This window comes from Macaca nemestrina, chromosome 14 (assembly GCF_043159975.1).
Source record: "Macaca nemestrina isolate mMacNem1 chromosome 14, mMacNem.hap1, whole genome shotgun sequence".
NCBI classification, from domain to species: domain Eukaryota; kingdom Metazoa; phylum Chordata; class Mammalia; order Primates; family Cercopithecidae; genus Macaca; species Macaca nemestrina.
Window position 1 is genome coordinate 62,775,288 of NC_092138.1, and position 21,978 is coordinate 62,797,265.

The following is a 21,978-nucleotide window of genomic DNA, read 5'->3' on the forward strand; positions in this document are numbered from 1 at the left end:
TGCAATATGAGTCAGATTAGATTCTGAAGCCTCCCAGTCTTGAACTGGGTGACCTGGGCATGTTGTCTAACTTCACAGTGTCTTATCTGGGAAGTAATACCAAAATAGCACATGTGCCTCATGGGATCATGGGAGTATTGCCTGGGAATTCCCCTTGGCTTCCTGATTGTATTAGGACCAGCCATATGCCAGAAGGCACCTTGTTCCCATCAAGCTCTGGGGCCACAGAATCCCTGCCAGCTGAGGCTATAGTCTGGCCCTATAGAAAGTTTTATTCTCTCAGTTTTCATTTTTAAAATATTCTGATCATATAAAAGTCAGCAGTTACTTTCACACCCTTACCCTAATCTAGTCATTGCCTCCTCCTTCCCATAGCCCACCTCCCGCTCTGTTGGGTACGTGTCAGAGCACCAGTGATATGACCCAGTTTCTGCACAGGCAGTGGGAGGACCCAGGCTGCCTGCAGAGGCTTCACCTAGTCCTTCCTCTCTCTGGCCGTAGATCAGGGCCCGACTTCTGTAATCTCCAGGCTGAATCCCTGCAGGGGAAAGCTCATGGAGCTAGTTTGAAGGGCCTAGCAGGAAAGGGGCTGTCAAAGGACTTCAGTTACTTGGCCAGCCCTCTGATATGAGCAGAGGACCCTGTGTCTCTGGTCCCCATGTTCTTACACCTGTCAGCAAGAAGTTCCAGGCCAGGAGGGACTGTCCCCTAAGAACCCTGCAAATACGGAAGAGGCATGAGCACGTTTTGTGCATGCACAGTGGGGGCAGCTGATGGAGTCCTTGCAGCCAGCTCTCCCACCTGACAATTGTCACATGGGGGTGAGGGCTGTCTGCTCACAAAGGCAACCTGGCCCACATAGATTTCTTAATCGCTGTTCACCACAGAGAGGTGTATACACTAATGCGGGCATTGTATGTCCCAATGACAGCAAATCCCAAAGCCCGGGTGCTGGGTTTCAGGCCCTCTACGGAGAAAACCCCAGGAGTGCATGGAAGTCTCACCACCTCTTCTGCACCAGCCACACTGAGTTGGCTCTCAAAGGCCTCTTGTGACTGTACTTTCTCTCATCTTTCCCCACTTTGATAAACGTCCTGGGATTAGCCCTTCTGTGTTCATTAGATGCGCAATTTGTGTCTGTCTGAAAAGCTACGTCTGAATACTATTTGGCATGAACTGAAGAAATGTGATCTGCTGCGTTCCCCTCTAGCCAAATCTCTGGAGCTAGCCCGCCTCCTGCCAGCAGGGCCTACAGCTCTTCAGCGGGGTCTGGCAGCCTCACACGTTTGCTGAGGGGAGTGGTTGCACGCAGGAAGGTGGAGGAGGTGCCTGGAGTGGGACCAGGAACCCAGAGAAACAGAGGCAAAGCACCTTAGCAAATTGGCCAATAGATCTAGAGCCCCTATAATAATTTAGGGACATCACAGATGCCTGTAGTGGGCCCCAAACCCTAGGGACAGGAAAAGCAGGTCCCCCACGCAGCTCAGGAGCCTGAGTGGTTACCTGAGCCCAGTGTCCTGGGTATAAACTGCAGCAGAGGTGATTCGAGAGAGTCCAGGGGGTAGCATTCCAGATCCCAGGTCTGGGAGGGATTAGTGTTGAGCTCTTGAGATGTGTGTGTTTCTGTGTGATGAAATAGGAGAGAATGGGTAGTAGGGTTGGGGAGGGCGGTAGAATAAGCTATACTGAGGCTATTCAAATGTTTCCTGACTCCATCAGCACAGGTTCTGGAATTGGGAAGCCAGAGCTTGCAGCTATGGCAATCAAGGGCCCAGTTAAAATATGCTGAGGAGCGTAGGGGAAGAGAGAATTTAGTTGGTATGGATGTGGGTGTGTCAACAACTTTCCCTAGCCCATATTCTCCAACCCAAGCCTTCTGCTGTGACCCCCTCAGCACTCTCCCTGCTCCTCTCTTAGGGCCACATCACTTCTCCTTGTATCTCTTCACTCATGTCTTCATCTTCTCTCCACCTCTTCCCGACCCTCCCCAAGTCAGGGATCCCAAGGCAGGACACCAACCTTTTGTTCCTGAGACTGAGCATTGAACTGGCCACCAATGAGGCATCAATAATGGTTTCCTGAATAAAGGAATAAATGAGAGAGGCTGGGAATTCAAACTTCAGTGGCCACAGGTTCACCAGAAGATGGCAAATGACAGATTAGACAGAGGTAACAATGCAGGAGATCAGCTCAGGAGTGAAAACACCATCCTCAGAGAGCACTGGGCAAGCGAGTAGGTAAAGCCAGCTCATGACAGGAACTCGGGCATTTCAGCAGCCAGAATCCATCTGATGAATGGCAAATGGTGTTTCACATTGTTCCAAATAGTCAGCAAACAGCTTTTGAATCCCTACTTTGCACCATACTCCATAGGATGCCATCTGTTTCCACAAACAGAAGAAAAATATGTGCACTCCTAAAAAGGTAGGAGCCATCTGTGCTCTCACAGAGGTGTACAGAGAGGGTTATATAGATTCAGAAAGGAAGAAGTTAATTTCACCTGGAGAAGCAAGGAAGGTTCCTGGGGATGGGGGTGATGTTAGACCTGAACCTGGAACAAGGTCTGCAAATGCATCCCAAGTGTGCTGTTTCCCCTACACACACACACAATCTGTGTGTCTATGGTGGATTTTTGCAAACTGATCCTTTTACTTTTTACTCTTTAGACTTGTGAGTGAGGTTTGTGAATGGAGAACAGTGGATGGTGTGGCTGAGAAAATAGGTTGAAGCAAACCTGGATTAGGATTTTGTCAGGCTAAGGAATGTGGGCTCAGGCCTGCAGAGGGAGAGGGACTTGCATAGCTGTGTTCAGGAAGACATTCTGGCAGCAGCGCACAGGGAGGGCTGGGGTGGAAGGCAGGCAGACCAGTCAGACGTCTGTCCCAGGCAACAAGTGACGAGGCCTCCTCGGAGCTCCTGCCACACTTGGCTGAAACATCTGTTCAACACTCATCCCACTGTCTCTCTTGGAGCTGCCTTTTGACAGCATGACAGCCCCACAAGCCTGCGGGTTCCCCACACACCAAAAGACAGCAGGAACTGTTTGTGGCCCCAGGCCTGACATGGTTCTTGGCAGGTGCTCATTATATATTTGTGGAGTTACTGAATAGGGCAGTGAAAAAAGCACAAGAGGCATACAGAGAAGGGCACCGATTTCCGGGATAACATCCTGTTTAGCAAGCGCAGTTCCCGAGGCCTGGGCATTGACACAGCTGTCTTTTGGTGTGTGTGGAGAAGTAGAGGCATGTGCAGGCAGCTCAGGCGGAGCAGGAGCCATAGCTCCCTCCAGTTGGAGTGGGAACTACTGTCATTCTATGTGTGTGTGTGTGCATGTGTATGTGTGTCTCAGAGATGGGCTTGGACAAAGTGTTTGGCTCTTCAGAGAGACCTGGACAGACAGATGGGAGACTTCGTGACTTACTATCCTAAGATGTCTTAAGAGGTATATTAAAACTCTCCTTTTTTTGTTTTGTTTTTTCATGAGACAGGGGGTCTCACTATGTTGCCCAGGCTGGATTCGAACTGCTGGGCTAAAGCGATCCTCCCACTTCAGCCTCCCAAGCAGCTGGGGTTCAGGCACATGCCATTGCACCCAGCAAAAGCTCTTTTTTGGTTGCAAATGAGTAGAAACTCAACACAAGCAAGCTTAGGGAAATTTGGATATTTATTGGCTGGCCCATAGGATGCATTTGCGGGTAGCTGGAACCAGCAATTTCAACAATGCCAGACTCTAGCATCTGCTTGTCTCTCCACCCATTAGCCTCATTCTTGCAGCCTGGCTTCCTCAAGGCTGGAAACACGGCAGCCGGTAGCCTGGGTCTCACGTTTGAGAGCTTCCTCACCCAAGAGGCGCCAAAAGCTTCCTTTCTCAAGTCCCAATGTCAAAAGTCCCAGGAAAGGACTCTGGTTGACTCTCTTTGTGTCAGGGACCTGCCCTTGGCCTAGGACTAAGAACAGTAGATAAAGAAGCAGGGTTATGTAAGAAGGAAATATCTTCCACCAAAACCTCATTATTGGGGTGGGGAAAGGAGCATTTTCCAAAGGCCTCTGTCCTTTACTTATGTTAATTTGCAAAACTCCAATGGGTATTACCATTGTAATCTTTATTTTTTTATTTTTTTGTGAGACGGAGTCTCGCTTTGTCGCCCAGGCTGGAGTGCAGTGGCCGGATCTCAGCTCACTGCAAGCTCCGCCTCCCGGGTTTACGCCATTCTCCTGCCTCAGCCTCCCGAGTAGCTGGGACTACAGGTGCCCACCACCTCGCCCGGCTAGTTTTTTGTATTTTTAGTAGAGACGGGGTTTCACCATATTAGCCAGGATGGTCTCGATCTCCTGACCTCGTGATCCGCCCGTCTCGGCCTCCCAAAGTGCTGGGATTACAGGCTTGAGCCACTGCGCCCAGCCGTGTAATCTTTATTATCCTTGAGAATTATTACCTCAGAAAACCAAGGCACAGAGAAGGTTAAGCAACTGCCATAGATCACCCAATTAATAAATGACTAGAACTTTTTTTTTTTTTGAGATAGAGTCTTGCTCTGTCACCCAGGCTGAAGTGCAATGGTGCAATCTCGGCTTACTGCAACCTCTGTCTCCCGGATTCAAGCCATTCTCCTGACTCAGCCTCCAAAGTAGCTGGGATTACAGACATGCGCCACCACACCCAGCTAACTTTTGTATTTTTAGTAGAGTCGGGTTTTCATCATGTTGGCTAGGCTGGTCTTGAACTCCTGACCTCAGGTGTTCCACCTGCCTTGGCCTCCCAAAGTGCTGGGATTACAGGCGTGAGCCATCGCGCCTGGCCAAATGGCTAGGGTTTGATAAATGGCTAGCTAATAAATGGTTAGGCATTGATGGAGTTCGGAGTTGAATTCATTCAATTGAGCTTCCCCTATATCTTCCTGTTGTGTTATAGTGCCTATTCACTATGGGAGGGAAAAAAGCAAGGTGCAGGGATGTGAGGAAGGGACAAAGATAATTCTCCTAGAAAAATCCAAGGGCTGGACTGAGGAGCCTGTGGGAAGTGATTGATTCAGTGTCACCAGGGGAATCAGGAATAAGAAACCCCACCACCCATCAATCTCATTGGAGAGATCTGAAAAGGGAAATTTCTTGCAAACTTCATCCTTCTTCCATCTTAACTTATTTAAAGTAAAATTTGATGAAGCCAAGAAAAGCAAATAAAAGAACAATGAGGTCCCATTTTCACCTATTAAAAATTTAAGCAGGAATATAATAGTCGTGCTGGCAGGGGTGGGGAAATGGCTTGCTTCTAAATGGTTGGTGACAAGATAAAGTGGTCCAACATGTGAAAAACTATTTGATCATGAGGGTTAAGAGCTACAAAAACTTTCTTTACCTTTGACCCAGTAATCTTACTTTTTAGAAACAACTCCTGGAGTCACAAAATAAAATGCAATTAGTGTCGCGTGCAAGAGTTACATCTAAAACAGTGTTCCTCAGAAAGAGCGAAAGTAAAAGGACAGGAAAAAATAGAAAACAAAAATAAATGCTGTACATGCAAATACATGCAGCAAGAAAACAGAGGTTACTGCCGGGCACGGTGGCTCACACCTGTAATCCCAGTACTTTGGGAGGCTGAGGCGGGCAGATCACCTGAGGTCGGGAATTCAAGACCAGCCTGGCCAACATGGAGAAACCCCGTCTCTACTAAAAATACAAAATTAGCTGGGTGTTGTGGCGCACGCCCATAATCCCAGCTACTTGGGAGGCTGAGGCAGGAGAATCGCTTGAACCCGGGAGGTGGAGGTTGCAGTGAGCCGAGATTGCACCATTGCACTCCAGCCTGGGCAACAAGAATGAAACTCTGTCTCGGAAAAAAAAAGAAAAAGAAAACAGAGCTTACAATGTTAATATCAGACATGGCTGAATTCACCAAAAAAAAAGAAAAATCAGAAAACAAGACACAGAAGAACACCTTGTAATGATAAAAGCTGAAAGCTATGATGAAGATGTTATACATTTTTATGCATAAAATAATATAGCATCAGAATTCATAAAGCAAAAATGGGAAATACATGGAGAAATAGATATATAATAATGGAAGGAAATTTTAATTCATTTCCCTTAGCCCATGACTCATCAGTAAACCATACAGTAAGTAAGGCTATAGATGACTTGATTTGTTAATTAATAAGGTAGATTGAATTAAAATATATTAAACTTCAAGGTCAGGCTTGGTGGCTCTGGCCTGTAACCCCAGCACTTTGGGAGGCTGAGGTGGGTGGATTGCTTGAGCCCAGGAGTTTGAGACCAGCCTGGGAAACATGGTGAAACCCTGTTCTACAAAAAAATACAAAAATTAGCTGGGCATGGTGGCACCACTGTGCCGTGACACCCTCAGGGGGTCTACATGGGCAGCAGCAACTCCATATCCTTTGGTGTGTTTTTCCTCCTGCACCTGGCAGATGGCACCCTTCATGCCTGATAACTTAATCAACTAATTCATTAATCCGTGACAGACCTGTCAACAATTACAAAAATAGCTCTAGAGAAACATGCAAAAATGCAGTGAGGGCCCAGGAAGAGGAGCATCTAAGCCTCACTGCCTTGGAGCTGGACTTTGAGTGAGTAGGAAAATGACTTGGGGCTGAAGAAAGGAAAAGGAGTTTAGAGTAGAGCTTGAGGCCCCTGCAGCTTCTTGTAAGGCTGAACCACTATTTCCCCCAAGGCCATGCCCAGTGGCTGGAACACAGCAACTATGAACCTCCTCTAGAGGGTTCTCTGCAAATCCTCCTCTCTGCCTCAGCCTTCCCAGCCTTAAATCATTGGTCAGAGCTTTTTCCCTAAGGAGCACTGAGATTTGCCAGAGTCCTAGAGTAAGCAGTAATGGAGCAGAAATTAGGAGCCAAATGAGTTATAGTCCTAGCTTTTCTATTCTTAACTCCTGGGCTTTTATGGAGCTCTTAGGGTTGAGCTGCATTTTAAAAGCCCACACATGGAACACATGGTGGGTATAAGTGACTCACCATTAGAAAAAATTAAGTTAGGGCCCCAAGTCATGGCTGACACTAGAATAAATTCCAGATGGCTTAAAGATTTGAATGTAAAACATGAAATCGTAAAAATAGTAAAATAAGAAAATAGGTGAATATTTATAATTTTGGAAGGGAGGGAGAGTACAGAAGATCATTTTAAGTTTAACACCAAAGGCAGATAAGAAAGAAAAGATTGACAGCAGTGCAAAAAAAGTCCTGCACCAGAAGGCTATTTCAAAAGTGCAAAAATAAAAGTAGAAATAGAGTTAAGAAAGAACTGTACCCTAATGTTAGAGTTATTGGATACAAAGAAAAGAGGGACTTGGGCTACTTATTGGGGTGGTTAATTGAGCAACCGTATCTAGAGTATTTGTGTCAACTATCCCCTTACTTCCGACACTTGTACTAATCAGCCAGCTGCAGTGGAGATTTTCTCCACACCAAGCCAGCGAATGCCCCAGTAAGAAACTGGATATGCTCAAAGACACGATGGGTTCTCTTCTTCCCGACATACATCCCCCATGTATTTGTCCAATCAACACATTCTTCTTCTCACAAAGTTACTTTCTTTTTTTTTTCCTTTTTCTTTTTCTAGTTAGAGACAGTATCTCACTATGTTGTCCAGGTTGGTCTCAAACTCCTGAGCTCAAGTGATTCTCCTGTCTCAGCTTCCTTAGTAGCTGAGATTATGAGCACGCTACTGGCCCAGAACCTCCCACAAAATTATGACATTCAGGCTCAGGAAACAGAACAGATGAGAACAGGAATGCACTAGATTCATACAGTGACTCATACCTGTAATCCCAGCATTATTGTAATCCCTCATAGCTGTAATTCCAGCACTTTGGGAGGCTAAGATAGGAGGGCCACTTAAGCCTGGGATGTCGAGGCTGCAGTGAGCCATGATTATGTCACTGCACTCCAGCCTGGGTAACAGAATAAGACCCTGTCTCAAAATAATAATAGTAATAATAATGCACAATTTAAAAATGAACAAACAGATTGGGCACGGTGGCTACCACTTGTAATTCCAGTACTTTAGGAGGCCGAGGTGGGCGGACCACAAGGTCAGGAGATCGAGACCATCCTGGCTAACACAGTGAAACCCTGTCTCCACTAAAAAAAAAAAAAAAAAAAAAATTAGCCAGGCTTGGTGGCATGCACCTGTAGTCCCAGCTACTCAGGAGGCTGAGGCAGCAGAAATGCTTGAACTCGGGAGGCAGAGGTTGCGGTGAGCCAAGATCACACCACTGCACTCCAGCCTGGCAACAAAGCATTACTCCGTCTCAAAAACAAAAACAAAAGCAAAAAACACAAATATCTATAGTTACTAAGCAATTGGGTAAAATTAACACTGTGAAACAGAGCCATCAAAATCCATCTGTAGGCTGGGTGCAGTGGCTCACACTTGTAATCCCAGCACTTTGGGAAGCCAAGGTGGGAGGATCGCTTGAGCTCAGGAGTTTGCAACCAGCCTGGGCAACATAGGGAGATCCCATTTTTACAATTCTTTTTTTTTTTTTTTTAATTAGCCAGGTGTGGTGGCACACACCTCTAGTCTCAGCTATTCAGGAGGCTGAAGTAGAAGGGTCACTTGATCTCAGGAGTTTGAGACTGCAGTGAGCCACAGTCTCACCACTGCACTCTAGTCTGGGTGATAGAGTGAGACCCTGTCTCAAAAATGAAAAATTAAAAATCCACTGTGAGAAACCAGAATATGCCATCCCAAAACATGCCACTTTGATGTAAGGATTATTTTGAGTTGAAGGCACTTGAGAAGATTTACAAAGATAAAGACCCGCTGTATCAGGAAAGACAAAAGTTAACCATCAGAGACAACTTTAGAGCTTAACAACCTGGAGATGGCACCAAAGGAATCTACATAGCAAGCTCTACTGAATAGCCTGTAAATGCCATTTATTTGCTGTTCCACAATTTGCTGCCCTTAGAAATTCAATGTCCTTGTCCCTTGTCTTGCCACTTCTCTAAAAATTACTGTTCTTTGCTGAAGATGCTATATGAGCTGGAATTCCAAGCCATCTCTTTGAGGCCTATTCATTCCCTGGGTATTTCCCATGTGTATATGAAATATACATGCTAATACACTCATTTGTTTTTTTCTTGTTAATCTGTCTTTTGTTATAGGGGTTCATTCCAACTAAGAATTTATAAGAGTTGCTGAAAAAATTAATTTTAGTTCCCTACACTGCCATCTGAAAAACAAACACCTAAGAATGAGAATTAATGAGTACTTACAGAGCAAGGCTTTAGATTAAGCATAGTTAATATCTCGACAAGATATGTGAAAAGATATTTCATTTACTAAAAGGAATTAAGCCAGGCATGGTAGCTCACACCTATCATCCTAGCACTTTGGGAGGCCAAGGTAGGAGAATTGCTTGAGTCTGGGAGTTTGAGACCAGCCTGGGCAACATAGCAAGACTCTATCTCTACAAAAAATTTAAAAATTATCTGGGTGTGGTGGTGTGTGCCTGTAGTTCCAACTAGTCAGGAGGCTGAGGTAGAAGGACCACTGGAGCCCAGGAGTTTGATCTTTGAGCTCTGATCTTGCCACTGCACTTCAGCCTAGGTTACAGAGCGAGATCCTGTCTCAAAATAAATTAAAAAATAGAATGAACTAAATATTGATTTAGAATTCAGTTTCCCAAATAAAAATTCAAAGGGCTTAATAACAAAATAGATACAGCTGAAGAGTGAAAAATAGAGTTGAAAGATCAAGCAGCTAGGAAATTCAGGAGACTAAAAAACAGCCAGGTGTGGTGGCTCACGCCTGTAATCCCAACACTTTGGGAGTCTGAGGCGGGCGGATCACCTGAGGCCGGAAGTTCAAGACCAGCCTGGCCAACATGGCAAAACTGTCTCACTAAAAATTAAAATTAGCTAGGCATGGTGGTGCATTCCTGTAACCCCAGCTACTTGGGAGGCTGAGGCATGAGAATTGCTTGAACCCGGGAGGCGGAGGTTGCAGTGAGCCAAGATTGCACCACTACACTCCAGCCTATCTCAAAAAAAAAAAAAGAAATTCTCATAAAATGTAGTTCTAAAGAACAGAGGTGAGAAGTATAAAAGAAAAATTAGGAAGTATGGAGGATGAATCCAGAAGTTCTATCATACTATTTAACAGGAATTCCAGCATAAGAAAACAGAGGAAATGGAGGGGAAAAAATAAAGAAATAAATAATGAAATATTTTCTGGAGGTGAAAAAACACAAAAGCTTTCACATTGAAAGGATCCCCTGAAGACCAGGAAGAATAAACAAAACAAAACAAAAAAGACCTACACCCAGATTAACTATGATTAAATTTCAGAATACCAAACATGAAGGAAATACCAAGCAACTTTGTTTTATTCCCTTACATTTGTAAGTGAATTTTTCTAGGAAGAGGATTCACAACAATTATTCAATTCTCAAGTAAGTAACCAAAAGGAAAGTTTAAGAACCACTGCCCTCCCTGAAGCTCCGCCAGCCGCGGCCATGAGTAGCTTTGGAGCTGGCAAAACCAAAGAAGTTATCTTCAGTGTGGAGGATGGCTCCGTGAAAATGTTCCTGAGGGGCCACCCTGTGCCCATGCTGATCCCAGATGAGCTGGCACCCACCTATAGCCTGGACACACGCTCGGAGCTGCCTTCTTGCCGGCTCAAGCTGGACTGGGTCTATGGCTACCGTGGCCGAGACTGCCGAGCCAACCTTTATTTGCTACCCACCGGGGAGATAGTATACTTTGTGGCCTCTGTGGCTGTGCTATACATCGTGGAGGAGCAGGGGCAGCGACACTACCTGGGACACAATGATGACATCAAATGCTTGGCCATCCACCCGGATATGGTCACCATCGCCACGGGACAGGTGGCGGGCACCACTAAGGAAGGGAAGCCGCTGCCACCCCACGTGCGCATCTGGGACTCAGTTTCCCTCTCCACCTTACACGTGCTGGGCTTGGGGGTGTTTGACAGAGCCGTGTGCTGTGTGGGCTTCTCCAAATCTAATGGGGGCAACCTGCTGTGCGCAGTAGATGAATCCAATGATCACATGCTCTCGGTGTGGGACTGGGCCAAGGAGACCAAGGTGGTGGATGTTAAGTGCTCCAACGAGGCTGTATTGGTGGCCACCTTCCACCCCACGGACCCCACTGTGCTTATCACCTGCAGGAAAACTCACATCTACTTCTGGATCTTGGAGGGGGGCAGCTTGAGCAAGCGGCAAGGCCTCTTTGAGAAACATGAGAAATCGAAGTATGTGCTGTGTGTGACCTTTTTGGAAGGTGGCGACGTGGTCACGGGGGACTCTGGGGGTAACCTCTATGTTTGGGGCAAAGGTGGGAACCGTATCACACAGACGGTGCGCTGGGCGCCCATGACGGTGGCGTGTTTGGGCTCTGCGCCCTGCGGGATGGGACGCTGGTGTCCGGAGGGGGCCGTGATCGGCAGGTGGTCCTCTGAGGTTCTGACGACAGTAAGCTGCAGGAAGTGGAGGTCCCCGAGGACTTTGGCCCTGTGCTCACTGTGACAGAGGGCCACGGAGACACACTGTACGTGGGGACCACCCGCAATTCCATCCTGCAGGGCTCCGTGCACACGGGCTTCTTGCTGCTGGTCCAGGGCCATGTGGAAGAGCTGTGGGGCCTGGCCACACACCCCAGTCAGGCCCAGTTTGTGACCTGCGGGCAGGATAAGCTGGTGCATCTGTGGAGCTCAGAGTCCCACCAGCCCCTGTGGAGCAGGATTATCGAGGACCCTGCCCGCTCAGCCGGCTTCCACCCCAGTGGCTCTGTCCTGGCTGTGGGTACAGTGACTGGCAGATGGCTGCTGCTGGACACGGAGACCCATGACCTGGTGGCTATCCACACAGACGGCAATGAACAGATCTCAGTGGTCAAATTATCCCCAGACGGGGCGTACCTGGCCGTGGGCTCCCACGACAACTTGGTGTACGTGTACACGGTGGACCAGGGCGGCCACAAGGTCAGCCGCCTGGGCAAGTGCTCGGGCCATTCCAGTTTTATCACCCACCTGGATTGGGCCCAGGACAGCAGCTGCTTTGTCACCAACTCCGGGGACTATGAGATTCTGTATTGGGACCCGGCTACCTGTAAGCAGATCACCAGTGCAGATGCTGTGAGGAACGTGGAATGGGCCACAGCTACTTGTGTCCTGGGGTTTGGGGTGTTTGGGATCTGGTCCGAGGGGGCGGATGGCACTGATATCAACACTGTGGCCTGCTCCCATGATGGGAAGTTGCTGGCTTCAGCTGATGACTTTGGCAAAGTTCACCTGTTTAGCTACCCGTGCTGTCAGCCTCGAGCCCTCAGCCACAAGTACGGTGGACACAGCAGCCACGTGACAAATGTGGCCTTCTTGTGGGTGACAGCATGGCCCTGACCACGGGGGGCAAGGACACCAGTGTGCTACAGTGGCGGGTGGTCTGATGAGGCCAGGGAAGAGTCAGGTGTCAGGGCAGGAATTCTATTTTCGGGAGATGTCTATTGCCAAGTAGAGTAATATATACCCAGAGTATGTCTACAGCAGAGGGGTTTATGGGGGCGGAAGGGTAGACTGACAGAAGTCTCTATTTATCTGGGTGGGATGAGGGAATCACATTGCTTTGGGGATCCACTGGTGTTTGGTTTGGGGTGTTTTTTAAGTTTTTTCTTTTATATCATCCAGAAATAAAGACACGTGCACTATGGTGAAAAGAAAAAAAAAAAAAGAACCACTGCCCTCTATGAAGTCAGCTTCTCCAAGAAGGTTATCTGGAAAGAAGCTTAACCCCTAAGTGAGACCTTCCCCCAAAGGTTGCAAAGGTTGCTCCACACGTCTAGTTCTGTTTACTCTTTTTTTTTTCTTCACACCTGAAGAAGGAAAGTTTAGCCACGCTCAAAACCTTACTGTCCTTAGTTCAGACAACACATTATTACACTTTCTTCTTTCTGGGAAAAACATGTGCAAAGATTTTCCCTCGGAAATGTGCCTGTTTTTAAAAGTCTCTAAAACTCAAGAGTGCTAGTATTTGCTACTCTGAAGATCTAGCCAGGAAAATGGGGGCAAAGGGAGGGCCATGAAAGCACACTGAGTCCTTTTAGTGTTGGGGACCTGAAGACATGGGCCTGATCAGTGTACAAGGCCAGGACTGGGAGGCTGGAAACTTGGGTTAGAGCCCTGGCTCCACTACTTCCAACTGTGTCATCCAGGCCAATCCCTTTTACTATTTCCTTGTCAGTGAAATAGGAACATACTTGTTCTGTCTCTCAGAATAGTTCTGGGGCTAAGATGGTAAAACAATGAAGACACTCTCTGAGACCTCAAGTTCTAAACCAAGGGTCACTTAGGCAAGTGCCTTCCAGAGCCAGATAGCTAATGCAACTTTGTGAATTGGCCACATTAGAAAATGGTGGGGACCCACAAGTGATTTATGATATGGTTTGGCTGTGTCCCCACCCAAATCTTGTCTTATACTTCCCATATGTGGAGGGAGGGAGGTAATTGGATCATGGGGAGCAGTTTCCCCCATGCTGTTCTCATGATAGTGAGTGAGTTCTCATGAGATCTGATGGTTTTCTAAGCTTCTGGCATTTCCCCTGCTTGCACTTCTCTCTCCTGCCACCATGTGAAGAAGGTCCTTACTTCCCCTTCACCTTCTGCCACGATTGTAAGTTTCCTGAGGCCTCCTCAGCCATGTGGAACTGTAAGTCAATTACACCTCTTTCCTTTATAAACTACTCAGTCTCGGGTATTTATTTATGGCAGTGTGAGAACGGACTACTACAATTCATTGTTGGACATGCTGAATCTAAGGTGCATACAGGGAAATATGGTATTTCTAAAGTATGCTCTAGGAACCTTAGTTCCAGGAGACATTAATATCCCAGGAAAAAAGGTGGGGGACTGTTGAGGGTTGTTCAGGTTCCCTAGAAAGCAAAGCCTGGGGCAATGATTATATGCTGATGCTTTAAATGAAGGCACAAATCCAGAGCCTCAAGAGTGATGTAAAAGGGAGGGCTGGGAAATGATGCAAGATGCTTGGAGGAGCCAGAGGCTCCTGGCAGCAGCTGGCTAGCCACAGAACGCCAGAGTTGGCTGCAGTGGCAACAGTTAAGGAAATGCAAAAGGCTAGGATCTAGGACTTAGGCAGGCTAAGAGAACCTATGAAAACACATAGAATGTGTCCAACATAAATGTCAAACAAGATTAAGAAACTCTAGGTACTACATGCCCCCTCTTAGAAATCTGCAATGCATATTAGCACATTAACAGTTCTAGAAGTATCTCAACAAGGAAACCAATTTCATTCTATTTAATCCAGCATTTCCCAAGCTTATTTGACCGCAGAACCTTTCTTTCATGCACTGCTCATCTGTAGAACTCAGTTCTGGTCAGCTATGAATACTGAAATTTGGGGCTCAGGGAAGAGGATAGATTGTAGATATGAATTTGAGATTAATAGTGATTAAAACCAGGAGAATAAAGGAGATCATCCTGGAAGAGTTTCTAGAATGATCCTAAGCTTGAGTCCTGGCATACATCAATATTTAAGGGACAAACATGGGAAGAAGATCCTTGAAGAGAGAAAAGGGAGAAACCATTGTAGAATTAGGAGAATCAGAAACCATCACTCGGTAGTAATGATGGTTAATTTTAGGTGTCAACTTGACTGGATTAAAAAATTCCTAGACATCTGGTAAAGCATTATTTTGGGATGTGTAAGTGTGTGAGTCTGAGTGAATTCGGTGGAGAAGATCCACCCTTAATGTGGGCGGGCAGCATTCAATCTGCTGAGAACCCAGAGAACAAAAACAGAGAAAAGGTGAATGTGTTCATCCATCTGCTGGAACTGGGGCACACTGTTCCTCTCCTCTCCTTGGACAACAACTCGGGGCTCCCCAACCTTTTGATTCCAGGACTTATACCAGAGGCCCCTGGGTTCTCAGGTCTGTGGCCTTAGACTGAGAATTATGCCTTCAGCTTGCCTGGTTCTGAGGCCTTTGGATTTGGATGGAGCCACACCACCAGCTTCCCTGGTTCTCCAGCTCGCAGACAACCTGTGGCAGGACTTCTCAGCCTCCATAATCATATGAGACAATCCCCCTAATGACTCTCCTCTCATATGTCAATGTAAACTAAAAATAAAATCCTAACCCCCCCAGCCCACTGAACAGATCCCCTCTTGGCCAAGGAGACACCAGAAAAACCTTAAAAATGGAGTTCCTGGTCATGACAGGATAGGTCAGACAAGCCTCATTATAACCCCCCCTCTTTTGCAATGTAGACAGAACAACTGATCTGCATTAATATCAAAATTGAGACCATAAGGCTCACAGAATGGACTCTTTGTAGGAATAAGAGACCCGACAGGTCACCCTGACCCAGTGTGTTGTGTCTTGCTCTTGCAGCCCGACTCTGGCATAGCATCCCATGATGGTTAGCAGACTTCTTAACTAATGTATGTTAAAATTAAACCTAAACATTCCTTCATGCTGACTCCAAGATTTTAAACAAAGCCTTACTCCTTTACCCAAATGCAAATTAAAGAATCTCTCAATCTACTTACGACCTGCAAGCCCCCACTTCAAGATGTCCCACCCTTTTGGGCCAAACCAAAGTATAATCTCCATGTATTGATTTATGACTTTGCCTGTAACTTCTGCTTCCCCGAAATGTATAAAACAGAGTTGCATTCTGAATGCCTTGGGAGCACTTACTCGAGGCTCTGGGTTGGTGTTTTCCCCAGGCTGCAGTCACTCATACTGGCTCAAAATAAACCTCTTTAAAATATATTGTATATTACAGAGTTTTTTTTTCCCCATTGACAGTTTCTCTCCATAGATACAGATATAGATACAGTAGACATTGATATATATTGATTCTGTCTCTCTGGAGAACACTGACTAATACAATAGTTAAAGCAGAAAGGAATTTATGACCAGGTATACGTGAGCACAGGACACCCCAGGCTTGAGTTACTAAGAAATCCATCTTCCCAATCAGGCATTACCCTAGAGCTTGTTAGAGATGTAAAATCTTATATGTCATGGCAGATCTACTGAATCAAAATCTGCATTTTATCTAGATTTTTCAGGCCATTCATATGAACATTAAAGTTTGAAAAGTTCTGGCTTACAATATTACTAGAGGGCTGGAGGAGTAGACTTAAAATGGAGCTTCCAGAAATAATTGCAAACCCTCAGAATCATCACGGGTCTGCCATCACTGATCATGAAAGAACCTGCCACCACTCCTGCAGCAGGAAGCTACTGGGCCAGAAACCAGTACTGGTTGGGGACTACAAAATCAATCCGCCACAATCCACATCAGCAAAACTAATGCCCTACCTGCATCCTCTCTCTCCACTTAACTTAGTTTCAGATTCAAGTCACATGCAAGTTTATAGAATGACAATTCCTAAAGCTCATTTGGAATGCCAGCTGCAACGGAGTCTAGGAAGTGTTGCATCCCAGCGCTAATGCACTGGAAGGAGATGGGAAGGGATGTTATGTGAACCAGTCCATAGAATCCACCATTGGTGGTGTTGTGGAAGCTCTAACATGGGCCTCTTGTTATCCCTCCATATCTGTTCTCCCCCTCATTCATGGTAATACAATTTTTAGCTAAATAAGGACTACATTTCCCAGCCTCTCTGCAGATAGATATGACCATGTGACTGAGTTTGGGTCAATAATATAAAAGTGGAGGCCGGGCGCTGTGGCTCACGCCTGTAATCCCAGCACTTTGGGAGGCTGAGGCAGGTGGATCACGAGGTCAGGAGATCAAGACCATCCTGGCTAACACGGTGAAACCCCGTCTCTACTAAAAATACAAAAAATTAGCCGGGTGTGGTGGTGGGCGCCTGTAGTCCCAGCTACTTGGGAGGCTGAGGCAGGAGAATGGCGTGAACCCGGGAGGCACAGCTTGCAGTGAGCCGAGATGGTGCCACTGCACTCCAGCCTGGGTGACAGAGCCAGACTCCGTCTAAATAAATAAATAAATAAATAAATAAATAAAGTGGAAATGTCCCAGCACTTTGGGAGGCCAAGGCGGGTGGATCATGAGGTCAGGAGCTCGAGACCTGGCTAACACAGTGAAACCCTGTCTCTACTAAAAATACAAAAAAATTAACCAGGCGTCGTGGCACGTGTTTGTAATTCCAGCTACCTGGGAGGCTGAGGCAGGAGAATGGCGTGAACCTGAGAGGCAGAGGTTGCAGTGAGCTGAGATCACACCACTACACTCCAGCCTGGGCGACAGAGTGAGACTCTGACTCAAAAAAAAAAAAAAAAAAAAAAGGGCGGCGGGGGGAATGTCACATAGCAGCTTCTAGAATTCTTTGAGAGAAAGTAGGAGCATATCTTTTACATTTGTCTTTTATCCTCCCTCCATTGTGCTGTTTGGAGCATGAGATGGAACCATCTTAGACTAGGAGGTTGAGGGCTACACCCTAGGAGCTGGCAGAGATTTGAGTTAGAAAGAACCTGAGGCCAGGTACAATGGCTCACATCTGTAATCCCAACATTTTAGGAGATGAAGGTGGGTGAATCGCTTGAGTCCAAGAGTTCGAGACCAGACTAGGCAACATGGCAAAACCCCATCTCTACTAGAAAAAAAAAAAATTAGTCGGGCACATGCCTATAGTCCCAAATACTTGGGAGGATGAGGCGGGATCGTTTGAGCCCAAGAGGTCAAGGCTGCAGAAAGCCATGATCACACCACTGCACTCCAGCCTGAGCAACAGAGCTAGACTTTGTCTCCAAAAAAAAAAAAAAAAAAAGAGTATAATCAACAGGCAATAGCTGATAGAAAAAGTAAAGGCTGAGTAGTGGCCCCTGGATTTGGCCCCAAACTGTTGATGACATTAGCAAGAGCAGTTTCAGTGGAAGGGGCAGGGCAGAAGCTAGACTAGAGAGTGCTGGGGGAACGAGAATCAAAAAAGTAGAGGGAGCAAGTACTGTCAACCATTTTGAGCAGCATGACATGGTGGCCAGGAGACAGTGAAGGCTGTGGGCTCCATGGAGGGTTTTCCTGGCTTTTCTCTACTTTTAGGACCAGGGCAGACAGAGCAAGGGTGGCCTGGGATATCCAATGTCATTCAGTGTTGCAGCCCATCTGGTGGCCTTGGCCTTCATAATCCTGGAAATGCTGATGCTGTCTCAGAAACAAGGGGAGAGTGGGAACCCGGAATAGAAAACACGTCTGAAGAAAAGGAGGCTGGAAGATGATTTAGGCTCAGCCAGAGTAGATGCTGTTAAGTCCTTCCCTTTGGGCTGCTCCACACTGGGGTGCCTCTGGGCATCCTTCAGCGAGAGGCCCCTACCATCCCCTCCCTCCCTGCCTCTGGTGCTGCTGTGGCTGCATCCCAGGCCTGGAACCAACATGCCCAACAGCCTCAGCACATCTGCATAGCCGACGTCAAAGCAGACCACAGTTTGTCCTCTGGGGAGGAAAGGGAACCACAGTATGTGTGTTGGTTTCTCTTGTATCCTGAAAGCTCTTTCACCCCTTTCTGCGCTCAGTCCCCTGGCTAGCTTTCCTGGTGTGCCTCTGGGATTCTTCCCCTTGGCACCTCCTCAACCACGCCCTGCGATCCCAGGCTTATCCATTTCTTGTCACCCTGTGCTCAGCCGGGACCCCCTCCCTGCCTTTTCACATCCCTTGCATTACTCCCTGAACACATTAGTCTCTTACGTCCTCTCCTTCTTTAACTTTCTTTCCTCTCAAATGATAAAACCGCCTTCCCAATCAAAGATTTATTGTGCAGGGAAGCTTCCCCAGCTCCCCACGGTAGTGAGATTAGACAAAGGCGAACCACATGGGGGAAAATGGAGAAGGCAATGGTCCAGATTTACACCAGAGCTGTGGGGAGCAGAACCAGCAGTCAATCACAGAGGATCCTCCCTGAGTGGCTGACCCTTTATGGGTACACAAAGTGTCCATTTATCTCCTATCTTGGGAGGAAGTGAGGGTCCTCACCAGGGCCTGGTACTTGCCAGTCTGCCAATTGCTGGGATGAATCTCAGGTTTTATTAGCCCCTCAATGGTCTCAGGTATCCAGGGAGAAAGTGAGGGTCCCAGGTCTGAGCCCAAGTAGGGGTTGCTCTCGCCTTGGCAGCTCCCCCTCTCCAGGATGTGCTCTTGCTACTCTGGAATATGGCAGCCTCTACAAGGAATACTGGGCTTACAACACAGAAAGTGTCTCAAAAAACTTGTAAACATCCCTCAGAAACCTCTCCTGCTCCCCACTCCCGGGCCCTATCAAAACCCAGCTTCCAGCATTTTAAATCAAAATATAGCAGCCACAGAAAGCCTTCAGGATTGATAAGAGTTGAGCTGAGCAGATTCAAATAGCAGTAGGTCTGGTACCCTACAATGGTCTTGTCCTCCTCTGACCAACATGTCCTGGATGAGGAGGAAGAATTCAGCAAAAGGAGCAAACTTCCCTGAAGGTGCTTGGGAAAAAAATACACACTCTGGACACTGAAAAGCTTGGGGCCAATCCTATCCCTGCCACTGCTGACTTTAGGTTCTTTTTTTTGAGACAGGGTCTCATCATGTTGCCCAGGCGGGTGTCATGAACTCACGGGCTCAAGTGATCCTCCTGCCTCAGCCTCTTGTGTGGCTGGGACTATCGGCATGAGCCCACTGTACCTGACTCCTCTGGGTACATTTTTAACGTCTTTGAGTTTCCACTTTCTCAATTGTAAAATAAGACTTATAATTCCTTTTACATAAAATTGTAAAAAATTAAATGAAATTATGCATGCACAGTTTCTGACTTTTATTAAGCTACTAACCTGCTTGAAGGTAAAGTTTCTGAGTAACTTCTTATTTCCCATTTCAGAAATTCTCTCCTCTCTACTTTCGGCTTACCTTTCTCTTCTCTTATTATTTTCTTCCCCAGCACCTGGAAGGTCTCTTAGGTCCCTGCTACTCAAAGGTTCAGGGCAAGCAGTATCACTTAGGACCTTTTTGGAAATGCAGAATCTCAGGCCCTGCCCCAGACCCTCTTTGAATCTGAATCTGCATTTGAATAAGATTCCCAAGTTTTTCTCTGTGCATACTGAACTTTGAGACATGCTTATACTAGATCATCCCTTGCTTCTTTAATTTACAACATCAAATAGCACTGGTTTCAATAATTCACACCAGGAAACAGGAGTTTCCCCCCAGTAAATTGCATACTACTTACTAATATCTCCTTAATTATGACACTGGAGTAACAATAAATTATAATATTAATGAAAATAATAGCACAGTGTAACATGTGTTTAATGCTTTTGGTATTTAAAACATGCTTTTATACCAACATAGTCTATCTGATTCTAGAATATGGAATGGTTATCAATCAGTGAATGAATGAATGAATGAATGAATGACTTGGGGCTATTTGGTGGAGAGAAACTGGAATACAAGAGGGTTTTGAGGTTATATCAATGAAGAATTTTGCTCAGCTGCTAGTAAGAGAGATCCAAGTTAACCGTGGCCTAAATAAGACAGGGTCTTAGTTTTCTCCTAGGAAAGGCTAGGCTGGTATGGGGACTGTATCTACAAGGTCTCTAGATTAGAATTATTTTGTCTTCTGCTCTGCTATCCGTGGCACATGACTTTACTCCTTAAGATCACCTCATGGATAAAAGATGACTGCTAGGGCCTTGCCCATTAAGTCCATGTCCCAGGGAGGGTGAAGGAAGAATGATGGGGGTAAAGATGAAGTGGTACTTGCTACCTGAGTTAGCCTCTTTTGTACGCCACCCAATCACTTCCCCTGACTTCTCATTAGCCATCCCAATCTGCAAGGAAAATGTAGTCTTAGCTAAGACTAGGCACATTGCTGCCCCCGATATAGGAGCAAGGAAGGTGGGATGTGGCTATTAGGAAGAAAGCTAGCATTCTTCCTATGGCATGACTGACAGAAGCATGAATGAAAGGGAGGTATTGATATACAAATCATGTTCAGTGTGCCAAGGCCTTTCTGGAAGTGTTTTATATTTCTCCTTATGTAATAGCTCAACAAGGAATAGAAGAGTCAGGACAGGATGGAGTGGTCTTTGCCGGGCTGCTTCTGGGGAATAGGAAAGCGTCTTTCACCAATGTATTAACTGAGGGCCCAAAGTGGGGTGAAGTGAGAAACCAGGACGCTCAGCTGGCCCAACTCAGCTGAAGTATTGCTCTCTCTTCAAAGGATGCTGGTTTCATGATAGAGTTATCATTACTCATGCTCTTCTTCCTAGATGGGATGCTCCCCTCATTCTACCTCTGAATTCCCAGCTCCTTCTACCCAACTCTCACTCAGTCCTTCAGTTCTTAGCTCATATGTTCTTTTTTTTTTTTTTTTGAGACGGGGTCTTGCTGTGTCACTCAGGCTGGAGTGCAGTGGCTTGATCTCTGCTCACTGCAAGCTCCGCCTCCCGGGTTCATGCCATTCTCCTGCCTCAGCCTCCCAAGTAGCTGGGACTACAGGTGCCCACCACCATGCCCGGCTAATTTTTTGTATTTTTAGTAGAGATGGGGTTTCTCTGTGTTAGCCAGGATGGTCTCGATCTCCTGACCTCATGATCCGCCCACTTCGGCCTCCCAAAGTGCTGGGATTACAGGCATGAGCCACCATGCCTGACCAAAGCTCATATGTTTTCATAACCTTGTTACACGTTCTCATAAACCGGGAATTTGGTAGGGTGTGGTGACTTACGCCTGTAATCCCAGCACTTTGAGAGGCTGAGGGAGGAGGATTGCTTGAGCCCAGGAGTTCAAGACCAGCTTGGGCAACACAGTGGTATCCTGTCTCTACAAAAAAAATTTAGCTGGGTGTGGTGGTACACACCTGTAATCCTAGCTACTTGTGAGGCTGAAGCAGGAGGATTGCTTGAGCCCAGGGGGTCGAATTTGCAGTGATCCATGATTGTGTCACTGTATTCCACCCTAGGTGGCAGAGTAAGACCTTGTCTCAAAAAATAAAAACCAAAAAAACCCTGAAAT

General features: G+C 46.5%; 1 pseudogene; it reads left to right on the forward strand.

Moving 5' to 3' along the window:
• The first annotated feature begins 10,474 nt into the window (after positions 1 to 10,474).
• LOC139358315 (echinoderm microtubule-associated protein-like 2 pseudogene) lies at positions 10,475 to 12,539 on the forward strand (annotated as a pseudogene).
• The last annotated feature ends 9,439 nt before the right edge of the window (positions 12,540 to 21,978 follow it).